The sequence below is a fragment of the Callorhinus ursinus genome, unplaced genomic scaffold (genome assembly GCF_003265705.2).
Source record: "Callorhinus ursinus isolate GAN/ISIS: 27379988/994484 unplaced genomic scaffold, GSC_fseal_2.0 scaffold2, whole genome shotgun sequence".
In the NCBI taxonomy this organism is placed as follows: Eukaryota; Metazoa; Chordata; class Mammalia; order Carnivora; family Otariidae; genus Callorhinus; species Callorhinus ursinus.
The window spans coordinates 16,401,359-16,409,209 of NW_027397064.1; the positions used below are offsets into that span (position 1 = coordinate 16,401,359).

General features: G+C 36.8%; 1 pseudogene; it reads left to right on the forward strand.

Moving 5' to 3' along the window:
* The first annotated feature begins 7,240 nt into the window (after positions 1 to 7,240).
* Positions 7,241 to 7,304, forward strand: LOC112808174 (U4 spliceosomal RNA; annotated as a pseudogene).
* The last annotated feature ends 547 nt before the right edge of the window (positions 7,305 to 7,851 follow it).

Sequence of the window (7,851 nt, forward strand, 5' to 3'; positions counted from 1 at the left end):
TAGGAGTGCTGGCATAAATGCCAATTCCCAGAGCCTGCCCTGACCAAGAAGCTTGTATGGGAGGTCTGAGGTACAGCCCAGGAATATACATTTTAACAAGATTGCTGGCAATTCCAAAGCTATTTTGTATGTGGAATATATACAGAACTATTACAAATTAACAATAAAAAGGTATTATAACCCAAGACCTGAATGAATATTCTACAAAGGAAGTTATAAAAATGGCTAATTAGCACATGAACAGTGATCAATTTCATAAGTCATCAGGAAAATGCAAATTAAAAACCACAATAAGGTATCATTTCACATGCACTCAAATAGCCAGAATTAAAAACACTAACACCATCAAATGTTGGCAGGAATGTGGAGCAACTAGAACTTTCACACATTGCTGGTAGGAGCGGAACATAGTACAGCCATTTTGGAAAGCTATTTGGCAGTTTCTCATAAAGTGAAACATACCTCTGCCCTATGACCCAGCAGTTCCATCCCTAGATATCTACCCAAGACAAAAAAGACATATGTCCAAAAAAAAGTATACAAGAATGAGTAGCTTTACTCATATATCCTCCAGGAAATAACTCAAATGGCCATCAACAGAAGGACGGACAAATAAACTGTAGTATATTCATGCAGTAGAATACGACTCAACAACAAAAGGAACTGTTGATATGTGCAAAATCTCACTGATGTTATGCTGAGGGAAAGAGGTTGGACACAAAAGAGTATACTTGTAGGATTCCTTTTAATATAAAGTTATAGAATGAGTAAAACTAGTCTTTGGAGATAGTCAGAAAAATGATTGCCTGTGGAGGAGGGGGAGTTGACTGAAAGGGGTTTTCTGGGGTGATAGAAACACTCTATACCTTAATAGGGGCACAAGTTACATGGATGTATATATTTAGAAAAATTCATCAAACTATATACTTAAGATCAATGGTTTTCATTGTATATATATTACTCCCCAATTTTAAAAGGGGGGAATAAATAAACAGCGAGTGCTATAGGGACCTATTTTTACTAAATATTGCTGTCTTTCCTTCTCTGATTCATTTTTTTTACTCCTTTACCAGTATTTCCATCACCTCCCAAATAATCTACTTGTACTCAAGTCCTTGTCTCAGGCTCTGCTTCTGGGTAATCCCTTCAGCCACATTCTCTGAATACAATGCAATAAAACTAGAAGTTAATAAAAAAAATATTTAAATAAAACCAAAAAGAAACTTTTCTAAACCCTTGGGAATTAAAAAGAAAAGTTTCCTGCTAAATAATGATAAGGTTAAGGTAAAAATGAAGAGCACAACAGCAGATAATTATACACATATACACTTACAGAATATGGCTAAAGCTGTACTTTTTGTAATATGTAGCCTCAAATATTTGGTATTTTTTTTTAAAATAAGATAATGAAGTTTTTTCAACTCAAGAAACTAAAGAAAAAATGACAAACTATATCTCAAGCAAGGAAAGAAGATAATGAAGATAAATAAATACATAAATGAATTTTAAAAAATAGAGAAACAAAATTGACAGATGATAGTAAGAACTGGTTCTTTCAAAATTCAATAAAACAAACAAATCCCTGGATAAGCTAATCAATAAAAACAGAAAGTAAAATCATAAATAAATACATTTAGTTATTAAAGATGATAGATGAATGGGTACACAGAAGATTTTAAAATTACAAGTGAAAAATTCACCAGGTGTGTAAATAGATTAGCAAATCTCAGTGAAATGGATAACTTTTGGCAGGGCGGGGGTGGGTAAAGAGCAACAAATTGACTCAAGAAGAATAAGTTACTTTTTAATTACACCCTCCCCACAAAAATTCTGGAGCCATGTAATTTTATAGGTAAGTTCTTATAAATCCTCAAAGAGCAGAAAATTCTCAGTCTGTGTAAGCTGTCCCATTACACACACACAACACACACACATACACACATACCAGAAAAAGGACTCTGCCTACTTTATTTCATAAAGTTATCTTCACTGTGATACCAAACTCTGCCAAAATGGCACATGCACACACATACACATACACACAAACATAGGTGTACAGAGAAGAGTTAACAAGCTTGACTGCTAATCTTTCTACTTACAGATCTACTTACAAGATCTACTTACAAGATCTACTTACAAGACTGACCCTTGGCTGGCATCTGGGAACTTGGAATTCAGGAGGGTTCCAATCCCCCTAATTGATAAGAGTGGCTCACTGTACCTAAACTGTTTGTGCAAATGGTATGTTTTATGCTGAACACCAGCTTTCCCTCTGGCAGCCTGAAATTTTGGTATTTGCCTAGCACAGGCTGCCTGTGTGATCAGCATCCAGTAAAAACCCTAGACACTGGGTCTGTAACGAGCTGCTTCCTTGGTAGACATCATTTCACATGAGCTGTGACATTCGTTGCTAGAGGCATTATGTGCATCTAGTGTAACTCCACCAGAAAAGGACTCCTGGAAGCTTGTGCCTGGTTTTCCCTTTACTGATTTTCCATATTCTTTTACTGTACTAAATCATCGCATGAGTATGACTATCTACATGCTGAGTTTTGTGTGTCCTTCTTGTGAATTAACAAGCCTAGGGGTGGTCAACACAATAGGCAATAGCCCTTACGCATAGATATTAAAGTTTTAACTAAGGTGCTAATAAACATAAAAATCATAAGTTTGAGTTTAGTAATATTAAGTGTTAAAAATCTATTAACAAAAAGACAAAATCTAGTGATATAGGAGCTCAGATAGGGGCAGTAAATTTTAAAGTATATTATCTTACCAAAAGAGGGTTGAAAAGATATTCACTAAAATTTTATATTAAATCCAAAAATTACTTAAAACTAAAAATAGGATACTTAGTGTTTCCTTTCTCCTGAATCTGATGAAGATCATACTCAAATCTTTACCTTCATCACACTAAATAGTAAAATATAGTCCCTAAAGCCATCCTCATTTGAAATTGAGACCAAAATAAGAATTCCTACCATAACCGCTACAATTAACACCGTATGGAAACTCTTTATGATGCAGTAAAATCTGAAACAAAAGTGAGAGGCATTAGTATTTTCAGTAGGAGGAGATACTTATGTGTCTAGAAAACTCATGTTTTGCAAATTATCTGAAGACCAGAAAAGTATTTTAAGAGGTAACTAGCTTTACTTTGTACCATTTATCGGTCATTAAAAATATAGAACAATAGGAGCACCTGGCTGGGTCAGTCAGTAGAACATGTGACTCTTGATCTTGAGGTTGTGAGTTCAAGCCCCACATTGGGAGTAGAGATTACTTAAAATTAAAAAAAAATTAATACAGAACAATAAAATAGCCCATGCACAAAGACTACAAAAGCTACAGTCTAGAAATAACTTTTAAAAGCAACATGAGTGATCCATAAGAAGTAAACTCTCCTAAGTAAAGGTAAAAATCAAGAGTTACTTCTTGGATGAGAATACTGAATAGTATCAGGCTACCAATTCTTGAGTTAATTGATAGTTTTAATATGAGAGACTGAATATACAAATGGACAAGAGTCAAGCATTGTATAAAAGCAGAACTCTGACCCACAACTGCAGCTACTGGTCCAGAAAACCCACCCCTTATCTAAAATAAACAGCCCATGAAGTCAGACTTCTGGGAAGTTTCTACTAGAGTCTATTAACTCTAGTAACAATCCAGGAAGTTAAACAATAACTTCTGTAACTATTAGTCCAAAATGACCAGGACTTGATTAATATAACTGACAGCTTCCCTAATTTTTGTCACTGTCACCTAATTTCCCCACTGACAACTTAGGACCAACCAGAGAAAGCCAAATATGTACCCTAACCAATCACATAAGATACCCCGCCCTCCAATCCACCTACCTCCAGCCTCTCTATGCCAATAGCCTCCCATCAGGGCACACCTGAGACCCTCCCTTCTCTCCACTATAAAGTTTTCCCACTCCTCTGTCTGCCTTTGAGTCTCTGCCAAAACACAAGTGATGGTGGCTAATTCCCTTGCTACAGAAAACTCTAAATAAATAGCCTTTGTTGTTCTCATTTGGTTGCTCTTGGTTTCTGTAATAATACTGGTGAAAATTCCAACAAGACTTTTGTTTAACCTTGGCAAAATAATTCTAAAGTTCATCTTTCAGGATAAATATCTGAGAATAATCAAGAACATTTCTTAAAAACAAAAGTAATGAGAGGGTACTACCTCTGCCATATTTTAAAACAATTAATAAAACCACATACATATTTAGCCTTCAGCCCAACACTAATATATGTAAAATTTCAGCACTTAATAATAGAGTCATCACAAATCAGTGGAAAAATGAAGATCTTTTCAGCCCATAAAGCTGTGACAATCAGCCATTTGGGAAGAAAAGTCCATTTAAAAACATCTCGGGGGCACCTGGGTAGCTCAGTCGGTTAAGCATCTGACTCCTTGGTTTCAGCTCAGGTCATGAGCTCAGGATCATGAGACTGAGCCCTGCATGGGGCTCCACACTCAGCATGGAGTCTGCTTGAGATTCTCTCCCTCTCCCCACCTTCTGCCCCTCTGTCTGCATGTGTGTGTGCTCTCTCTCTCTCTCTCTCTCTCTCTCTCAAATAAATAAATAAATAAATAAATAAAATCTTTTCTAAAAATCTCAGAAATATTTCCAAGTAAATTCGAGAGAGATTTAAAAGGTAAATAGAAGAAGTTATAATGATTAAAACAAAACTACAAGAACATGTAAGTGAATAGTATCTAATCTCTAAATGTCTAAAAGGAAGTTTTAAAGAGGAAACAATCAAAAAATCTACAATTTATGCATTTAAAAATAAACAGGACAAAAAACAAAATATTTACAGTAAATACCATACAAAAATTATAAATACCATATATATATATATATATATATATATATAAAGGGCTTTGGTAAATAGATGAACAGATAAGTGGATAAAGTGCATGCAAAAGTCACAAGCAAAAATAGAATGGCAAGCAAACAAGGAAAAACAGGCAACAGTTCAAGTAATAAGATGCAGCTTTTTAGCTCTAAAATTAGTCATTTTCTTAAAAATAGGATTACCCGGTGTTGATGAGGTAGAGTGAAAAGAAAGCTCACTTCTGGTGGACTGTAAGTGGTATAATTTTTTTTAAAAAGTGTTTTGGCAGGACACATGAAGAGCTCGAAAAATATTCACATCAGCCGAGCCCTTCAGCCTAAGAACAGGAAAAAAAGAATCATGCACAAAGATGCTAAATGTGGTACTATTTATAAAAAACAAAGAAGTTGGAAACAACTGAAATGCTTCAGATTGGGAGATTGGATAAGCAAATTATGGTGCATTCAAAAGAAAATGTTATTCACTTCTTTAAAATGTTTATAAAGAGTTTTTGGTAATATGGGGAAATGCTTATGTCAAATATTAAGCCAAAAAGCACAAAAGTATTCATTTGTTCAGTTCCATATGATCTCAGTTATGTCCACAATTAACAACTAGATATGTTGTATATGCATATACATATATATGTTGTGTGTGTTTGTGTGTGTGTATGCCAAAATGTAGCTTGATTGTCTCAGAATGGTAGGATAATGGAAGACTTATTGATTCTTTCTACTTTTTACCACTTTTTTCAATTTCTGTAATAGGGGTGGAGGGGGCAAAATCTTGTTTAAATTTTTCAAAAAACAGTCCAGGTTTCTCATACCAATGTTAGAAGAGGTTTTTTTGTTTGTTTGTTTTTGTTTGTTTTAAGAGAAGGGACTTAGAAAAAGAAATAATGTATGTTGGTTTCTGGGGTAAAGGGTTACCTGATTAATTAAAGACTGCTAAAGAAGGTCTCTCTATAAGGAGATTGTACTCCCCATTCAGGCCAAGGTGACATAATTACCTTGGAAGAGTCCCCACAACCTTCCAGAAACTGCCTGCTTTTCCAATGGGCAGCCAAAAAAATGGGCTATCAATCCTAGGGGACACTGAAACCTAGAACAGTTGTGAGAAGCTTTTAAATTCTCTATTTTTTTCTGACTTTTTGAAACCAGTTTCAATGGGATTCCATCCATGATTTGCAACTATAAAGGCTTTTTCAACCCTCTGGTTTTGCCCACATGCTGTAGAAATCAGTATGAAAGTGATAGTCTCTAACATGATTCCACCAGGGAAAAAGCCCAAGCAATGCCACATAATTCAGAACAATAGACAGTTCCAATCAATAACCTTGGCATCTTTCTAAATCTTTTTATAGTTGTTCTTGTCTTGCCCTGGAATACATATTTGGTTCATCACCCGTGGGAAGCATGCAGCATGTTTAATCATAAGATAACTGGTCAGAACTGCTCTGCATATATTAAGGGGAAAGCCATTGTCTCAAATCTCCACATGCCTTATTAGCAAAGAGTCTAATTCTCTTCTGAGATTCTTCTTACCCTTTGATAATCCCAACTGGCCGAGAACATTCCTCCAAGAGGGAGATTCCTAAGCAGGTGATCACAGTTCTTCTAGGAGCACCACCTAGTTTCTCAGTGTTCAGCTCCTCTGAAGCAGCATCCACATTGGGCCCCAAGATTTAGCTCTCAGTGCTTTGCAGCCACATCTGGCTACCGCTTGGGCCCAGAAAGCGGTAGGGTGTGAAGGTAAAGAAGGAAAGTGAAGGTGGGGGCCAGGATCTGCTAACACAGAGTCCCAGGGCCTCTTTCTTCCCCTAGGATTCATGCCCAGAAGTCTGGACTTTGCCTTCTGAACTGTAAAAATACAAGTAATATAACTTGATGGTGTCACCCCCAAACAAAGAGGCTGCTCTTCTGTCTTCTGAAGCGGGTTGCGGGGACCTTCCTCCTAACCCCCTAAGACTTTCCAAGTGACTCCGGGTGCCCAGGTGCCACCCACTCTTCTGAAGGCTAACTTCATGGTTTTTTGGCAGAGGAGAAGGTAAAATACATAAATGTACCTCTGCTCCAATAAAGACCTTCCGTTTCCATGGAACTCCCCACCGCCAGGCAGAGCTGCCTCTTAATGGCCTTCCACGGGTTAGGAATTTGAAGCTCAAAGACTTGCCTAAGGTAACATGGCTCAGCTTCCTTTTATAGTTTTCTCTCTTCCTCTTCCCTAGCTTCTCATTCATCAGCAATATTCATTGAGAACAAATATTAATCCAATATTTTACTAGGACACAGGCATTTTTCCACGCTCTCAGAAAGTCTGTCATGTAGTTATAGAAATAAGACCCGGCAAAAGCTACGAAACAATCAAGCATTTTATTTCCACTTCTCAGCTTTGCGCAGTGGCAGTATCGTAGCCAATGAGGTTTATCCGAGGCGCGATTATTGCTATTTCTACTTCTCATGTTTTTCTTCACCACAAACCCCACTCTTTCCCTTGTATCTTCTACTACCAAAAAAAAAAAAAAAAAAAAAACTTGACTATTTTTCTTTTACATTTCATTACTGTATACATCATACAAAGGCTGAAATATAACTATGATTTATAGAACAATAAAATAAGCATCTATGTACTCTCCATTTTATTTAAGCAATACCAGCATTCCCAGTCAAATGTTGCCTCTTAGCAGGTGAGATCATTTGTTTCTGGGGGTGGTTCAGAATGGACAAGCTTGGCAAGACTGAGCATTCTTTCAATTCGAGAAGAGTTGAAAAAAATAAAACAGTGCAGTCAGACATGTGCTTTCTGTTGGCAGCCCTTTGGTCCAGAGACGAAGTATGGACTGACAGCCACGTGCTACAGGGTCTTACTCCTAACATACTGCAGAGGGTTTGAGGAGTTGGGGGTCCAATGAAGGACAAAGGTATGACCATGAGAAGCAGTACACACAACAAAGTGTGTTGGGAAGCATTTGGGCAGGGCTGCGTGAGCCTCACAGCAT